This window comes from Papio anubis, chromosome 11 (assembly GCF_008728515.1).
Source record: "Papio anubis isolate 15944 chromosome 11, Panubis1.0, whole genome shotgun sequence".
NCBI classification, from domain to species: Eukaryota; Metazoa; Chordata; class Mammalia; order Primates; family Cercopithecidae; genus Papio; species Papio anubis.
In genome coordinates, this window is record NC_044986.1 from 115,725,924 (window position 1) to 115,746,113 (window position 20,190).

Below are 20,190 nucleotides of genomic sequence, written 5' to 3' on the forward strand. Positions count from 1 at the left end.
AAATCATTAAAAAGCTAAAGAATATTTCATGGCATAAGATATCGTCTTTTGTTTGAGACATATCCATTTTTTCTTTTTTCTCTCTGCTTCTCTCTCTTTTTCCATAAAACATTGGACATCAGGGGCACTGAGCTGAGTAAATAATTTTTCAGATCTCAGCTTGTTTTCATCATTATTTGGTTTCCTTCCACTTTATTTCCCAATTCCTTTTATTTTCCTACCCTTCAAATGTATTCACTGTGTTCACTCTAATGCTTTAAATATATATGTGGCTTTAAAACAATCCTTCAAAATATGTGAGGTTTTTGTTTTTTGTTTGTTTGTTTGTTTTGGTTTGGTTTTTATGTTGGTGTGCTTTGCATTCATTTAAGTAGGAATGCACCATGACTCTCTCTTTTTTCTAATTTTTTTCAGTCCAAAAAAATTTTTTTTAAATAAACAAACAACACAAAGGCCCATGTGTGTTATGTTTTAGTTCAGGTTGTCCGGAAAGAGAGCCTGAGACAAAAGCTTCTGTGCAGATGCGTATCTGGGAATGATCCCAGGGTGCTGGTGGGAGGAACAGAAAGAGTAAGCAGAGGAAGAGGCAAGGCTGGTCCATGAGCCTGTTACCCAAAGTGATGGGCCCTATCTGTGACGGGACCTTGATTCCTCTGGACTTTCTTAGGAGTTGTATGAAATGCATCTCAGGGTCTTCTGCCCATGCGATCAAAGCGGAAGTATTTATTTATCTATGGTTCTCCTTTGGCCAAGAGGGGTCCTTCAGGCACTAATCTCTCGGTACTTTGGGGATGCACCTGCATCATGCTGGGAGTTATTCTGTAGAGACTTCCTACCACAGCTTCAGAGAAGCCCCAGGGAGCAAACAGTTTTTGTTTTGTTTTGTTTGTATGGGCCAAGATTAGGAACTGCCAAGTAGCACCTGGGAACATTTCCTTGATGTGTATGTGAAAGTGGTTGCCACGGCAGTGACTAAAGTTTTTCTTGGGATGGATCAAAAAAAAAAAAAAAAAAAAAAAACCATGGCAGTGATACTCAATGGGTGTCTGATACACTAGGCTACTGAATGTGAATCTGTTACTATTTGGGCCACTTTATATTTCATTGTTTGCATATACCACATTTTGCTTACAAAGTCTCCTTAGACTGCTTGTAGCCCTGTGAACCCGTAACTGTGGTGAGGGTCCTCCCACACAGTAATGCCCTTAGATACAGGTCCAGGAGTTCCTGTCCTGGCATCCAGACTCCAGAACGTCCTATGTCCTCCTATGGTGCCTGGGACCAACCAGGTCAGCAGCATATCAAGGTTGGTGACTTGAGACTGGACCATGACTCGTGTGGATCCCAGTTCCCCTTTCTTCCTTTTGAGGCTCTTTCTGACTCTCTATTTTGCCTGTGAGTTTGACCAGTTGCCCTTAAGAGCTCCTGTACTCATTCTTCCTGGGGCATGTGAACCCAGATGCCTCTCCCCACTGCTGGCACCCAGAACGGTCTCTCCATCCGCTGTGGGCTCTGCATATCAGGTAGTGCTCCATGGTTGGCAATTCCAATCTCCTCCGAGGGCATTTGAGACCTTTATAAACTGTTGATACAGAATTCTAACAGGCTTTTTCTGTCTATATTTCCTCTTGCCTACAATCAATAGGTTGACATCCTGCTCTCTGTGTCTGGTCTTAAGCAGTGACTGATGAAGGACAGACATACCTTGAGAAAAAGATACTGGTCTTCTCTCTCAGCCCATGGGCCACTGGCCTCCTTCCACTGTGGGCAGTGTGTGGAAGACTGAGGTGTAGTCAACATTGAAAGAAATCACATCGCAGGAACGCAGTGATTAGACACAAAAAGATGAGGAGAAGTAATGACGTGTCATTCCATGCTTTCGTTCAACAACATTAACGTAACTTGAACATGAAAAGAGAACTAATTATCATTCATGTTGTCCTGCATAATCTAAGACTGGAATTTGTGGACATTATCAATCCAGTAGAGGAAAACCTCTGATATAGCTATTGGATATCAGTATTCTTGGATGAATGAATGCAAAACTAATGACATAGTGTTCTGAGTCATGATGTAACCAGCATTAAATAATTGAAATTATGTAACTGCACAGGCAAGAAGATCTATATCTTCTGTTCTATTCCCTCAACCACAACAAGCAATATTTCCAGCAAGCAAATCATACACAACAATACATAAGCAGGTGAAATAAACAGAATGAAATGACATCAATGGTTTGGGCTTTGGAGGGCAGCAATATCCCTCTTCTAAATTTCTATATTATATTATACATATAATATATATGATCTATATATCACATATATTATATACCATATAATATAATATAATCATAATATATAATATATATCATATAATCATTTGATTACATATGATTATATGACATACTATATAATATATAGTATGTCATATACTATATAATATACAATATATAATATATAGTATATCATATAATATATAATATATAATATAATATATAACATGATATATATTACATAATATATAATATATTTAATATAATATATAATATAATTAATATATATTATATATTATTATCTAAAGATCTATCTTATTTCAAAAAAACAGTGATTTCAATAAAATTACTTTTAAGTGATTAAGAGTCATGGAATTATAAATAATATCAATCTTCTTTTTCTCATAGCAGATGTGAAATAGACTGAAATAGCATGTTTGACAATAATGAACATGAAGATAATTATTGGATCTGAACTAGAAGAGATGGTACCTAGACAGTATGACAAATGTTCACATGCAGTAATTAGACAAACAAGAAATATTTGAGAACCTCTTCTGTACTTATCATTCCAAACTATCATTAATAAGCCACTGTTCTCATGTAGACACCTGAGGTTTTAAATGTATTTTCTGATCGGATTGTATACATAGATCCGAATTCTGCCAAAAATATTTGCGAGAGTCCCACATACCCTAAGAATAGTCTTGTTCATACACAGCTCTTTATGAAATCGTGAGAGATTTGCTCTGGTCCCTATTCAAGAAGAGGGAGTGCTAAAGAGTATCATATACACAAATGTATTTAATTTACCTAAGCACCAGTCTTTCTAGAAGGCTGCATCCTTTTTATCCCATCAACACTGCTTGTGGTTCTAGTTTCTCCATGTCTGCACCATTTTTATATTCTGATTTTCAAATTTTTATCAATCTAATGGGCTTAAAGTGATAGTTGATTGTTTTCGGTTGAATGTTGTTGATCATTACTTCAGTAGAGCTTCTCTTTTAATATTTCTAAGCCATTACATTTCTCCTTCTGTAAATTGTATTATCATAACTTTTCCTGTGTGTCTATTGGTTAGCTTACCTTTTCTTGCTGCTCTGAGAAGTTATATTAACCCCCTCTTCACTGCAGATATTGGAAATATTTTCTACCAGTTGATCACCCATTTGGTAACCTTTATTAAATATAAACCCTTAATTTAGATGCAGTAAAATCCATTCATTGATTACAGGCGGTCTTCCATCAAAATGTGTGCTCTTAACCACTAGCACTGCACTATACAACTCAACAGGTATTCATTTCCAGCATGATGCAGGTGCATCCCACAAGTACTGAGAGATTAGTGCCTGAAGGTCCCCACTTGGCCAAAGGAGGACAAAAGCCCATAGATAAATAAACACTTCCACTTTGATCCCATGGGCAGAAGATCCTGAGATGCATTTCATACAACTTCTAAGGAAGTCTGGAGGAATCAAGGGCCCATCACAGGTAGATGTGGAGGTAACAGGCTCATGGACCAGCCTTGCTTCTTCCTCTGCTTACTCTTTCTCTTCCTCCCACCAGCACCCTGGGATCATTCCCAGATACACATCTGCACAGAAGCCTTTGTCTCAGGCTCTCTTTCCAGACAACCCAGGCTAAGACACAAGACACAGAGGCCTCTGTGTTGTTTGTTTATTTAAAAAATATTTTTGACTGAAAAAAATCAGAAAAAGAGTGAGAGTCATAGTGCATTCCTACTTAAATGAATGCAAAGCACACCAAAAAAAAAAAAAAAAAAAAAAACCCTCACATATTTTGAAGAATTGTTTTCACTTCCAGAAAGCAGTCATTGATATTTTCACTATAGCTGACAATCCCTGTGAACAAACAGAAACTAAATTACTTGAGTGAACATTCTAATTGGGGGAACTTCTATTAGATATTCTGGATGTCTGAATTCTATTAAGCCCAAGTATCCACAAACCTTTAGCATACTATCAAGATGAAACGATCTGTAAGCCTGTTTTACTATGCCAATGATCCATTTCTTGGACTTCCTTTATTGGGAGACTATTCTCGACCGTCTTTCGTGTTTCTGAATGTCTTGTGAACAGAGCTTTTTGTTGCAGACTATCTTTCCAAAGATGGTTGTTTAGCGAATAATCTTGGACGATAGAGATAGCCTCTCACTTCAGAGCAAAGAACAAACATGCTTACTGTCCACTGAAATTTGGGTAATCCAAACTCAGGACTCTTTTCCTATAACAAAATTCACCATGGCAGTGGTGTCACCCAGCCCTTATCTCATTGACCTGTGGGAATTGGGGCTTGGGGAATTGATGCAATTGTGGGGATAATCATGGTGTCTAGCTTTGCCTAAGAGTTTCATGTCTTCTGCTGGCATCCATGAAACTGTTGGAGGTAAACTTGTTGGTGCACATGTAAGATACAATGTCACCTTTAAAGTTCTTGGCGCTGCTAGTAGCAGTTACTTATCCAATTCTCAACTGGTAATTGTCTGTACTTCTGCTCTCACAACCTAATCCTTTTCCCAAAAACCTTTCTTTGGGTTTTCTAAGACTCATATTCTTATACCACTTTCTTCCTTCCTATTTATGGCATCACATACCCTTGGAGCTTTCCTTGATCTCCATGGCTTTTGCTCTTTAAGCATCTATGAAATTCCTCTCTCACTAAACTTCTAAATGATTAGGCTCCCAGGGGATAGATAGTAAACCATTTTTTTTCCCTTTTTACTCTGCATTCTCCCTATGGGAGGCATCCTCATCCATAATCTTTTCTGCCATTCTCATCAGTGCTTGATTTTACCAACTCTGTACCCCCAGAGATCTCTTTTGGGTTCCACACCCAAATAGCCTACTGTCTGCTCAACATTTTCATCTAAATATCTCAGAGGAACTAAAACTCAATACATCCAAAATAGAAGTAATAATTATTCCCCCTAAACCTACTTCTGCAGGTTTTCTGTCTTGGTAATGGACATTATCGTCCACCTAGTGATTTAAGCCAGAGGTTGGTATACCCACATTTAATCAAACATAATGCTCTGTTGATTCTCTCTCTTAAATATCTTTGGAAGCAGAATGATTTCCTCCATTGCTACGTCCCCACCTGATTCCAAGTAACCCCGCCTGTATCCCACAGTGTGACAGCAGCGTACTCAATGATCTTTCCACCTCCACTTCTGCTCCCTGCCAAACCACTTTCTATTCTAACCAGCATGACCTGTCAAAAGTGAAAAATCTATTCATTTAATCTCCCTATCTAAAATCACTGGATGGCCTCTTTCCATATCATTTATAATGAAGTCCCACTGCCTCAGTGAGGCTTGCAAAACCATGTATTTTTCTGGGCTAGCCTCAACTCATACGATTCTTTTCTGTCCACTCCCCGCATCTCTCCTCATAAACACGATGTGCGTCTTTCCTGCCTAAATGTTGTTTGTTCTACCTTGAATGCCTTTCTCCCTGTGGTAGATTAAAGATGTCATTTTTTGTTTTTGTTTCTTGCTTTTTACTCCCTTTTAGAGGCACGGTTTATTTTTCCTTTTCCTACAACTATGCTGGCCGTGTAATTACTTTAAACAAACTGAAGTAGTTCTGTATCTAAACCTCAAGAAAACCTGGTAACCTTTTTCTTTTTGTCTTGATCTGTCATCTAAGCAATCTGGCTACCTTTGTGGAGAGACTGCGTGGAAAGGCCAGATGATGAGGCAATAATTTGATCCAACTTGGACAGAAACGCCCAGCCTGAGAGCAGACCCCAGCTTTCAAGATATCTACCACCTGTAAGTGGTATACATCTTAGATATTCCAGCCTTGTTGAGATGCCCAATGACAAAAGTATTAAGTGACAGTACATGGAACAGAAGTATTACCCACTGGAGCAGTCAACCACACAATCATGAAAGATAATAAAATGACTGTTTTGTTAAGCCACTAAGTTTTGAAGTGGTTTCTTAAGTAGCCACAGAGTTAAAAGTCTAGCAGGTGAGGCAAATCCATAACTAGAGTAAATGACTACACTAGTGAGAGTAAAGAATTTTGCTTTCATGATGGAAGTGGTCCAGAACAATCATCCTGCCCTAGGTGGCTGGCTGGTGACCTCAGGGTATGGCACCATATTGGAGGCTGACTTTTAGTCCTTGTGGTTGGCAAGTTATAGACACTCAGAAGAGTAACCATTTCACTTTTTTTTTTTTTTTTTTTTTTTTTGAGGTGGAGTTTTGCTCGTGTTGCCCAGGCTGGAGTGCAATGGCGTAATCTCAGATCAATGCAATCTCTGTCTCCTGGGTTCAAGCAACTCTCCTGCCTCAGTCTCCTGACTAGCTGGGATTACAGGTGCCCACCATCACACCAGGCTAATTTTTGCATTTTTACTAGAAATGGCATTTCACCGTGTTGGCCAGGCTTGTCTCAAACTCCTGACCTCAGGTGATCCACCTGCCTCGGCCTCCCAAATTGCTGGGATTACAGGCGGGAGCCACCACGCCCGGCCCCATAACACTTTTGATGTGTCAAAATCTGTTTGCTGGGTTTCCCTGCCACCAGCACCACTTTGTTCATGAGCTCAGTGGGCACAGACACAGGAGGCTGGGAAAAGGTTGGATTTTAGGAAGTACTGACCTGCTGCCACACAATGGGGACAAGAAAGTCTAGAATTCAGAAATTGTCTACGGGGCCTAAATTATTTCAAATCCATATGGTTTCAGAATATGTGGAAATGCACTAGTCCTATTGCCCAACAGTCTATTTTTAAAAACAAGATTAAGTTATACTTTCATGAAGAATGATGCATATGGCTAGACTCCAATGGACTAATATCTCCAGAGAACCTCTGTTTTGAGAGGGGAATTAAACTTGAAAAGTGAGTCCTGGAGCAACAACTTAGTAGCTGTGTTGGGTATAATTTATGGTGTTGATTAATTTTTAGTGGTTAAAGGAAAAAGTATATAGAGCATTAAATGGGAAGGAACTGGAATATGATTATAAAATAAAAAGGCATATGAACTGATGGGAATCTTTGTAGTAAAAAAAAAAAAAAAAAGCAAAGATAAACAATGCAAATTGACCATAAATCAAGCACAGCTATACAATAGGGGGTCTTACTGCCAAAATGTGTGCAAGATCTAGGGACGTGGCTGTAACACACGTTCCTTTCCCCACAATTCCTTTTTCCATTGGCTCTTAATCTCCTCTTCCATGAGTATGATGGAGTCATTGAGGGTATACAATTAACATGCGATAATAAGCAATATGCTATTAATAATAAGGAAGGAGACCTTAGAAAGTCTGATCCAATTTCAAGGAAAGAAGATGTTGAGCCTGTGTCACCTTCTTTGGTTTTGCAAGTCCAAAAGATAAAATAGCTGAAATACTCGTAAAATATCTCAATTTCTGTGTTCCACTTGTAATTCTAAGAAGGTCATGGCTCCCTAAATAAGACAATCCTGGAAGTAAAAAATGAGCAACTTAATTTTTCAAGTCTGAGTTTCATCACACAAAATGTTAGGTTTATAATGGGTTTCTAGTGGTGTTGATGAAGATGAAATGAGATAACACCTGAAGAGCATCTACCAGTGTCCAAGTGTTTTCTTAAAGGAAAGTAGTAAAGAGAGCAATTCAAAACAAGTATTTATTGAACATTTGGTGTGTGACTCTATGATAATAAAGACATTAAACAGATTCCAATTTCATTACATTTTAAAAACTACTTATTATAAAAAAGTCATCTGTGGATTAATCAACTTGATAAATAATAATCGTATCCTGCTAACAAAGATCCTGTGAGTTGATTAAGGTTTTCCCTCTACAAACATGTTGGCTGAGTCTGAGTATCTGTTGTACAATAAGAAAAATAAACATCTGAGGTGGTAGTTTAGTTAAATCTAGTAGATTTTTCTAAAGCCAGAACATCTCATTTAAATAAAGCAAACATTTAACCTCCACATTAGACTTTTAAACAGGGCCCTAATCAATAAATTAAATTCCTAATTTGTTTTGAACATCATTAAAATGTTCCGCTATAATCTGGAATACATACATTTGGGATGACTGGTTATAGAGAATCCTTAAGATAGATGATAAATAAGAGATAAATAAGAGGGTTAGCTCATAGTCTAAATTCAAGCTTTCAATTTTTTTTTTTTATTTTTATTTTCGGAGCTTTGCCTGGGCAGGAAATGCTCCTACCCCTTTCATATGGAAATTATTTCTACAACATGCACCATCAATATTCATCAACTATCACACCAATTAACAAACCGTGAATAATCTGGAACAAAAATTTAATGCATGAAAACCCACAAACATCTAGGTGGCTGTTAATAAGGCTATGTTTGAGGTAATCACACAAATTTAATTTTAAATATGCTTCCCTTAAGGAAGGGGTATCAATGTTAATTTAAGAATTTAATGTGTATGTTTTAACAAAATGTCTTTCAAGGAATCTTTGCAAAAACATCACACCAGTAACCTGATTACCAACCAAACATTTATATTTCTTTTACGGAATGGAAACAGACTATTCCCTTTATACTGATATAACTTTATGGACCTCCTTCATGGAATTAATATAACCCTATACCATCTTGGTAAAAAAAAAAAAAATTGTCAAAGAAATTCTTTGAATGCATAGTTTATAAAACATATACTTTTGAAATGAGTACTAAAAGAACATTTTTCAGCTTTAAGCAATATTAAAGTTTAGACCAGGGGCTTAGAGGTTGGTCATTTCTGTAAATGAGCTCATACTGTGATTTAAAAATTTACACAGACTCTAATTGACCTTCCAAACTAGTGTTTTAAACTGGCGACTTTTCATCCCAGATAAATTTATAATATTTTTTGGTTTTGTTTTCTCTAAATTTGATGACAGAGAAAAAAAGGATGTCAACTGCTTCTGCATACACCACAAGATCACCAAGTTCTGGAAGAAGCACACAACTTTCTCTGCAGCAAGTAAGCAGCAGAATGGCAGAACTCCGACCTGCCTGCTTCCTACCCTTAATAAGAATCCCCCGCCTTGGTAAAAGATTAAGGTAAAGCCAATAAAAGTTGAGGAGAGGGAATTATAAGGATATAAGCTAAAATTAATTACACTGAAAATAAAGATATAATAGAAAGGATCAACAAGGAGGAAGCTGATCCCTGCAAAGACTAATAAAGTAGATAAATCTCTGGCATGACAAATCAAAGATCAAAAGACAGCATAGATAAAGAATATTAGAAATGTAAAGGAGGATTAATTATAGCTGGGGTAGAAGTTTTAAATGTTACAAGAGAAAATTTATAAGACCCATATGGCAATACATTTTAAAATAGAACAAAAATGGTAATTTCCAAGAAAATATAATTGACCGAAGCATATTGAAAAAGAAATAAAAACCTGAACAGATGTATCAAGGTTCAAGAGATTCAATTAATAGTTAAATATTACCCTCCCCAAAAGGAAACCATTCAATAAACATTTCAGGCCCATATGACTTTTTAGGTATTTTCTATCAAGCATTTAAGGAAGGTATTATTCCAATAATATGCAAACTCTCTAGAGTGAAAAAAAAGAACTACATTTTACAAATCTAACATAATTTTGTTAGCAAAATCAGGTAGCTAGAGTTTGAAAAATGAAAATTACAGTTCAGTGATATCATTCATGAGCATACAATTTAAAAACCCCAAATCAAAAAATATTAGTAATTCAAATCCAACAGTGTATATTTTGAAATTTCAATTAGTTATTTTTAAATCTTACCAGAGAATGTCTTTTATCTAGGACATTTAATCCATTTCATTTTATTTGACTTCTGTAATTCATTAAATGGTTTCTTATTTTTCTTTTTTTCTTTTTGTTCTTCCTTTCCTGAATTCTCTTCTGATTGAATATTTTGTCATTATCATTCTGTTTTACTTTTTTTTTTTTTTTTGAGATGGAATCTCGCTGTGATGCTCGGGCTGGAGTGCAGTGGTGCAATGTTGGCTCACTGCAACCTCCGCCTCCTGAGTTCAAGTGATTCTTGTGTCTCAACCTCCCAAAATGCTGGGATTACAGGCATGAGCCATCAAACCTGGCCTGTTTTTCTTTATTTGTCTGGCTTTTCTTGTTCCTTTTGTTCATCTTTTGTTTTTTAACTTTTATTCTATTTTTAATTGACACACAATGATTGCACATACTTATGAGGTATGATGTGATGTTTCAATACAAGTATGTATTGTGTAATGATGAAATCAATGTAACTAGGAAATTCATCACCTAATTTCCAGTGAGATCATTCAAAATCTTCTGTTTAAGCTTTTTTGAAATATAAAATACATTATTGTTATTTCTACTCACCTTATTTGTGCAATAGTTTCACTTTTTTGTAACTTTCATATTGATTATACAAATATTCTTGTTTCACTTCTTTTTATGTATTTGGAAGTTAGAGACCACAATTTTGTACAATTTTTAACAAAGTCTAAGTTTTATCAATAGTATCATTAGTTCAGTCCCAACTAGTACAAAAAGGCCTTAGAAAGCTTTGCCTCCAACCAATTCTCTTCAGTTCATATGTTATTGCAGTCTAGGATTTTAGTTCTCTCCTGTTTCTCTTTTTCTAAGTTTTTATTGTTTGATAGAGTCAATGTACATTTTGATTTCTCTACAAATTTTCCAACATCTTTGTTGATTTTTCTTTTTGCATCTTAGACTTTCCATCTGAAATAATTTTCTTTGTGCCTGAAATTTTTTTTATGATTCCTTTGCTGAAGTTGAAGGTTTACTAGTAGAAAATATCTTTCGGTCTTTGTTTGAAATTACCTTTGTTTCACCTTCATAATTGAAAGACACTTTTGATGTATGTAGAAATAAAATTTCATGGTTATTTTCTCTTCCTCCATGGAAGATACTATTCCATTGTCTTCTATCTTCTACTGTTGCTGCTGTGTAGTCACTTGTTAGTCTGACGTTGCTCCATTGTAGGTAACTTGTTCTATCTCTGTGGCTGTTTAACATTCTTCATCAGTGCCCTGCAGCTTCACTGACATCGTTAGGGATGAGTATTTGGATTGCCTTCTTTTCTTCCTTCTTCTTCCTTCTTCTTCCTCGTCATCGTCCTCCTCCTCCTCCTCTTCCTCCTCCTTCTTTCTTCTTCTTCTTCTTTCTTCTTTCTTTTTCTTTTTTCTTTAGACTCTGCTTGAGGGCTAGGTGTACCTGTAATCCCAGCATTTGGGGAAGCTGAGGTGGGAGGATCACTTGAGCCCAGGAGTTCAAGACAAGCCTGGATAAAATAGCAAGATCTCCCCATCTCAAAACAAACAAACAAACAAACAAACACCTTTCCCACCCCAAAACAAAACAAAAAAAAATTCTGCTTGGGTTTTGATGAGATTTCAGGATTTGAAGATTGGTAAACATCACAATTCTAGGTAAATTATTAGCTACTATTTTTAATATATTGCTCTGTCCCCATTCTCTTTTAAATTTCCATCTGGAACCCTGATTAGATATTCATTACTTTTATTTCATCCTGACTTTTCTGTTCTTTAACCTCTTTTGAACATATTTCTAGCTCTGTGTTTCCTTTGACTTTTATAGGCTTACTCTTTTGGGTTATAACCTTCAGTTTACTAACTCTTTTGGCCTATGTATTTATCTGCTATTTAATCCAGCCACTGGGGCTTTATATTTTACTTTTGTAAAATTCCTGAAAGCTTCATTTGGTTCTTTTAAAATATTTGCATAATCTTCTAAAGATTTAACTTTTTTCAAAGTCTTATTTCCAGCCTCTGTTACGTCTTTAACTGTATAAATGTTGTTTTTCACAATATTCTGTTTCTGAAGGGTTCGTTGGAATTTCTGGATACATTCTATGTATCTCTTTAGATTTCTTTTATACTTTATGTTTAATTTATGGAAAATATGCTACATGATGGGAAAATGTTTTAGTTGATATTCTAGTTCATTAATTGGTTTTATTGCTGTTCCTTTTCAGCAATTCAACTCAACTGAGATGTTTGTTTTGAAAACATGTTTAATTTCCCATATTTTACACAAATCTCAGAAGAATATTAGCTAAATTTATTTTGAAATATTTAGTTTGCAATAAAAACATAGTTTCCTTGGGTGCCCATTTGTTACCTTTCTTTAATGTGTTTGAGTTTTTGATTCTTGGTTACCAGGTTGTGTGTGTGAGAATCTGCCTCACCAGATTCTCACCAGCAGCGGTTGGTTCTGACTACAAGAGCCTGTATATGGTGATGGGGGTGAAAGGCCTGTGTTGGATTTTGATATGGTTTGGCTCTGTGTCCCCACCCAAATCTCATCTGAAATTGTAATCCCCAAGAGCCAAGGGAGGGACCTGGTGGGAAGTGATTGGATCATGGGGGCAGTTTCCCCCATTCTATTCTCATGATAGTGAGGAAGTTCTCACAAGACCTGATGGTTTTAAAAGTGGCAGTTTTCACTTGTGCCCTGTCACCTGCCACCATGCAACACATGTGTCGCTTCCGTTTTGCCTTCCACCATGATTGTAAGTGTCCTAAGGCCTCCCCAGCTATGTGGAACTGAGTCAATTAAAACTCTTTTCTGGCCGGGTGCGGTGGCTCATGACTGTAATCCCAGCACTTTGGGAGGCCGAGGCGGGCGGATCACGAGGTCAGGAGATGGAGAGCCTCCTGGACAACATGGTGAAACCCCATCTCTACTAAAAATACAAAAAATTAGCTGGGCATGGTGGCACGTACCTGTAATCCCAGCTACTAGGGATGCTGAGGTAGAAGAATCGCTTGAACCAGGGAGTTGGAGGTTGCAGTGAGCCAAGATCGTGCCACTGCACTCCAGTCTGGCAATAGAGTGAGACTCCATCTCAAAAAAAAAAAAAAGAAAAAAGAAAACAAACAAAAAAACCCCTCTTTTCTTTATAAATTACCCTGTCTAATGTGATATCTTTATAGCAGTGTGAGAACGGACTAATACAGACTTAATGGCTTCTCTTCCTTATTGGGCTCCTGAGTGATCTCAGAGCACAGCTTGTCCTTTTGTCCTTGGTCATGTGTGGACACTCTGGCATTGCCCCGTGATCAGTCCAAATATGTCGAGGTGGGATAAATCAATAGCTTATTGTCCAACGCCATTTCTCCTTTTCATTTCCACATGACTCCCTCCTGCCCCTGCCCTAGATCTGAGCTTTGAGCTTCCCTGAAATGGCTCGTAATCCACCGAGTGCTCTTCCTAAATGAGTTTTGGATTTTGGTTTTCTTCCTTTTTTCTTCTCTGTGATTCTGATCTCATTTCATTTCTACATCTTAGGAAGTTCTCAGAATTTTTTTTCCACTGATATCTTCCCTTGGTTTCCAGTGAAGTTATGAGATTCTTTTCTAAGATTAACCTGACATTAAACTGAATTTGTGGTGGGAGGGGAAGTAAGACGCCTGTGTTCACTTTAGTTTCTTTTTCTGATCTCATCCTCTGATGTTTTTCTATTTCTATTCTCTTGTGTGTTTAAATAAAATTATTGCTTTTATGACTCCCTAACATTTTTTTGAAATATGGCTACCCCATGGTTTAAACATTCCCTCCAATGTGACACTTCAAAAGTTTTACTAATGTAAGTAACAACAGAGTGAACATACTCGGAGATATACATTTTCACATATCAATAATATTTCCATAGAAGCTTGCTGGGAGCAAAATTACTATATAACACCTTTTTGAATAAGTAAATTGTGACTGAATTTTAGAAAGAGTTGCTGTAACAGTGTCCAGTAGATGTCAAAGCTTAAGATAAATCTGTCTGGTGTGCTCTGTCTCCCTTGAAGAGACACAAGAGGCTCAGTTTGGGGCGTTTCTGCTGTCAGCCTGTCTGCAATGCTGATTAGGAGCAACTGACTGATTTCACCATGTTAAGCTTCACACAAAGAAGAAAAAGTAACACTTCTGCCAGCTGTTTCAAAAACAGTCATGTGCTATATATAAGTAAAGAGTAAAAGGAGATGACATCACCTCTATTTTTATATCTGATTCTAAAGCTATTTTTGCATGTATAACTAGGAAAATATGTAATTATTATGGATTATATATATGTTATATCTATACATATACACCTCTATCAAGCTTTATCCAACAACACTGTATATATGTGTGTGTGTGTGTGTGTGTGTGTATACTGAATGTTTGTGCTCACCCAAAATACATATGCTGAACTCCTACCCCACCATGTGATGGTATTGGGAGATGGGGTCTTTGGGAAGTGATTAGGACTAGACAAGGTCACCAGGTGAGGACCTCAGCCTGAAGAGATTTATATCCTTATAAAAAGAATCACTATAGACCTCACCTTCTCTATCTGAGCCTATGAGCACACACTAGGAAGAAGGTGGTCATCTACAAGCCAGGAAGAAAGCCCTCTTCAGAACCCAACCACTCTGCACCCTGACCTTGGATGTCTGGCCTTCAGATATGTAAGAAATACCTTTCTGTTGTTTACGCCCTATAATCTATAATATTTTGTCATGGCATCCTGAGAAGGCTAACACAGTGTGTGTACACACAAATACATACATTTTTTTTTTCTATGAACCAAAATGAAAAGCTTCACAGATGCAACCTAAGAATTTTTCATCCAAACATTTAACATTACAGCTCAAGGATTCTCTTCTTCAGATCTCTAAGAAAGCTTCAGAAAAACAGTCTCTCTCTCCTTGATTCAGATTTTGACCCTTTATAGCACCAGTTTCTCCAGGTTACCACCAAATAATTTAGGCTGCTTGCTACTCTTCATATTGAATCCTGATTTCTGATGGGGCCCCTAAGGATAACTTCACATTTCTTTTGTTCTATTTTCTGGTAGCATTACAAGAAGTCTCAGGATTTTGGTCAGGTAATATCATAGTTTTTGTCCTTGTCCAATGAGTATCCTATCAAGAGATTTTTGGCTTATATGGAAGGTTTCCACACCTGTGGCCAGCCTTTCTCCACTATTTTCAAAAAGCCTTTTTTCTTAACTGCAAATAATGAAATAAATAGGTCTGTAGATATAATGACACCTCCAATGATTGTGTTATATAAATGCCATGCTAAACTAGGTTTTAAAAAAATATTCCATGAGGATAATTTTCTAAGATAAAAATCACAAGTACAGAAGTATAGCTGACAATGGGGCAGAAGATTAAGTATAGATTTTGGAGCCCAGCTGGACTCCTGTATTTGAAACGTACTAGTTGTATGACTTTGAGAGAGATACCTGATTTTCCTGACTTTAATTGTGAGGTCTTAGAATGGCATAATAATACCATTCCTTAGGATGGTTAGGAAGATAAATATACTTTATGTAAAGTCCCTGTTTGATTCTTGGCCCATAATTGTCCTAAATGGCAATATTCTAGTGGTTATTTTTATTGTTATTGCTTCTGTTAATATTTTCACCTTTGTTTCCTTCTCTACCTTCAGCCCTTGCAAAATATTGCACTAAATCTTCTTTCTACTGCTCACTGCTCTGAGCATCATGAATTGCATAAGGTTTTCAGTCATACAGAAATAAACCACTTTCTTGAATCTTTCACACTCTGACCATGTGATTATGAAAAAACTCTCTAGCCTCTCTGTACCCCAGTTTCTTCATCTGTAAAAAGAGAACAGTAACACTTATTTTATAAGTGTTTAATCCATGAGGATTAAATATAATTATGTACATAAATGTATATAAAGCACTGGGGATAGTACTTTTACTTTCAAAGTAAAAGATTATAACAAATTTTGGTTTCTATTAGTATTACTGAATATTACTAATTCTTTGATACATTTCCCCACCCCCTAATCCCCCAAAAAATGCCAAGGAAGAGTCTCCGGGGAAACCCATCGAATATACTTAAAATTTCACTTGGTTTCTTCCATAACCATTCATATCACAAGATTCCCTTTCCTATACCCAAACCCCAAATTATTTCCTTTGCTTGCTTTACAGGAAGAGATGTTATAGAGAACAAGTTGAACAAATACTGCAACTAGAAAAGGCAGTTTAAATGAGTACCCCTCAACTGATTTATTTTAAATGATGCTAAATAACCCATTGTACCCCAAAAGAGAAAAGCAAACAGGTAAAATCACAACCTACACCATGAAAAATATCCCAAAGTGAAAAAGTAGTTTTTTAAACAGTTAGTGAAAAACATAAGTACTACAAGTACATACATAATTTCATCATCCACTGTTTCACCGTTAGATGTATTCTCTTTCAGGCATCTGTTCAAGACAAAGCCACAGTGAGTCTCTTAAATTACTTACAGCTCTTAAAAACACACACTTTGGGTTGCAGTTTTTAAAGTATTTAAATTTTATGTAAATGTGTTTAAAGACAGTTTTATGCCCCTGGATTTGGAAGGAGCTAGCATATTTCCCGTTACCATACCACTCTTCGACGGTTAAGGACTGTACTGAACGCTAATTAAACCCAGAAAATATGTCGGAAAAAATTGAAATTCTCAGCTCATTTAAACCACACCTTGTAAGGTATTCTAAGAGATAATGAAGGTCTGGCAGTGAAAAATTAACTGATGGGGATATTTATTTTTGATTCATTTTCAACATTTTGTTTCTAAGGACTCTGTGTTTATGAATATGCCCAGGAAGTTTTATGATTTCATCTCTAAGACTAGATTACATAAGTTTTGATTGAACCATCATACTTTAGATCATGGGATCTTAGAAACTGTTCCTTATAATTCAAGAAGATACTCCAGTAATAACCCATATATACAGCAAACCTGTTTTATGTTTTCCTTGATACAATCTGACCTCAATTCTTTGCATATTTTTCATTTGCAATAAAGCAATTTTATAACTTGTCTATATGTTCTTTTATTTTTAATTGCTTAAAACATATCCAAGGGAGTAAATTGGTATTGTCTTTTGGCCAGAAACCTGGTAGATAGAATAAAACTATTTGGAGATAGCAGACTGCATGTTATATTTTCTTCAGTCATCTATGTAAAAGTGACATCAATGAGAATCATGTGTTACCAAGAACGGCCTCCTTAGACTTGTTTACCAAAAGAATTCTCTCCTGATTGCAGTAGATCACCATGAGGAAATCAAGTCCACAGGCGCAGTTGTACATTTTTTCTACTTTTCAGCTGGAAACAAGGGATGCAATTACTTTTTTTTTTTCTCATCAGGGAATGGAAAGAAAGCAGAAATGGAATACAAGAGAAGGGTACAAGAAGCAGGAAACTGAACATACATCCCTTGTTAAATGCAAACGCAGAATGACTCCAGAGATAACTAGAAATGCCAAGGATGCAAAGTAATGTCTTTTTTCCTCTTGAAATGCACTCTTTATAATCTTTAGAAGCCTTAAATTGGTCAGAAAAAGAATGAACCTGGTAGAGTAAGACAAAGGGTACATGGTCAGCAAGCTCAGAGCCTTCGAGAACATCATAAGGAAGTCTCTGATGATCCTAGAGGATGGTAATAAAGACACAAATTGTATTTGCTTAACCTCCCATTTTCTGCTCAGCAACTGTGACTTTGCTTTTTACATGACAGCACATTTTAATTAATGCATTATAATCAGTATACAAGAAATTTGGGCTTTCTCTGATATTCACACTTAGTCAAACACTTTACATTGTGCCTCTTCAAAGCCAAAGCCTCACTTCCTGGTGGTAAAATTCTGATTGCAAGCAGAGTATCTAAGTCAAAAGATAAATTGCCTACAAAACTCAACACACTGAGATATGTCACTTCTGGGTAGAGATGATGAATTGAATACTGGCATTTACTTAAAATAATTTCATTATTCACTAATACCTACCATAGTATCCACAATGAGAACTTTTTTTGGGTAAGTCTTAAGCCGCAAATGGTCCCTGGACTTATGTGGCTGTCAAATAGAAAACTTTGGGAAACCAGGAAACCAAGTAGCTTCTTCAAAAGACTCATGGTGGGAATATTGCTATTGGCACTATGGAGCATGTTACCTATTCTGATTACATTAGAGAAGTGGTAGAATACAAATACATACCTCCAGTACAGTTATGAGCAGATAAGAAAGGGAATTCTGTGATTACCATAAAATAATATGTTTATTTTATGAATCAATTTGATTTCTCATCCTTGTCAATTTCTTATGCGAGTGTTAGGTCATTAATAGAAAATGAATGATTCCCTGAGAATTGGAATGAAAAAATTTGGGTGGATTCAGATGAATCTGAGTATCTGAACCTCCCCATAAATTTCTTTAGGACTTCCTCACTAGCAAATACTTCTCCTCAATCCCTCTCTGAGGAAGCTAGCTTCTCCTAGCTTGAGGATACTGTAATAACCTTACATTACAAGCGATGCTTATTTGCAAAAGATCCACCCATTCTCCAGACCCATAGTACCATCTGGTCCAACCTAATCAAGGGAAATGAGTACTAAGTCTGACATGAGAGGGGTCAGTTTATACTCTGAAATAATTGCAAAATGTAGTTAGCTTATACCAGCAGAAATTAAGATATATGAGCAGAAATGGAATATAAGTGTATTTGTCCATGGTGGAAGGAAAATAACTTTGGAATGGCCAAATGTATCAATATAGGTGTACTCATGGGAGATTCTGAATTCCATATGTTAGCTTGAGCAAATGGGAAATGTTGCATAATTTGCTCATGAAAGCTGGACTCCATATTAGTCTACATCAAAGGAAGCTGAGATGTCAGCTTTTACTTGTTATAATGTAGAAGGATAAATCTGAAGGCTTAGGGGAACAGGAATGTTGGAGTAGATTTATAATGTGTGAGTGACTCACCCATCTCCTCATTGTGTGTCCTAGGAGAGCTCAGAGGACATTCTTTTCAAAGAAGCATGAAGGAGTATTTTGGTGAGGGAAGCATCATCACCTTGGAGACACCCTCTGCAGGATGGAATGATAGTGGGTTCTCTTGGGGAAATACCCTGCTATGCTGTCATGAATGTGTACTCTTAATCCTCCTTCTTTCCTTTCTGAAAGGGAGCTGGAGTCATCAGGTAGAGAAACTGTGCCTTTCAGAAAAGGAGGTAGGCTATTTGTGATGACGGAATCCTGATTCTGAGCCGACACAAATCTTGAGAGAGTCAAGTTGCCTTGAAATCCAGCAGTCACAGTGGGGACGTAGCAGAACTGGGTAATAAATAGATTTCTGGCCTGACTCTGTTGCCTGGTGTATCCAGTGGGTCCACACATGTATCTGGATTTCATTTCCCACTTTTGCATATGCCATTAGGAGAGACAGACTTGGCAAGTGGCAGAATGCCCTCATTAGTTAATAGACCAATATCCTTTCGTAAAACTGCCTGGAAATGTTCACAATCTGTGTTCAACTGAGTTCACCATAACCTTTCTTCTCTTCAAAAGGAAACCATACCTTTCACCCATTCCAAATGTGATTAGAGCATACTTAACTGGATTACAAAATTGTGAGCACCCAAAAAGTTATATCTGCGGACATCATTTAGGTGGGGAAAAGCTTCAGTATCCTCTAGGTCTTTTTGTCTTCCTCCGTCTTGCAAATATTTCTAATGGGAGTGAACGTAAGCACATGTTAAATATTCTGAATTTGGAACAACTAAAGCAGTAGAGTGACACTGATTTTTCTAAATATAATTAAAAGGCTCTCATGGGCTATAGGGTTCCCCCCTCCCCGCCCAGTTTCTCTTCATATTGCAGAAAAACAATAAACAAAGTTTAATGTAATTTCTTTCAAATAGAGTGTGCATGATTCAATAAACACTAAGACCTAGTTAACACATTGTGTCACAAAATATTCCAATTATGAATCCATCCTTCTATACTATCTCTTAAGAAGAAAATAACTTGTAACGCTATATTTGAAAAAATTTAAAGATGTGTGAAAACATATATAGTTTTCTAGAATTCCAGGACTGAGTAAGCAAGCGGAACTTTTGCTACTTCAGAT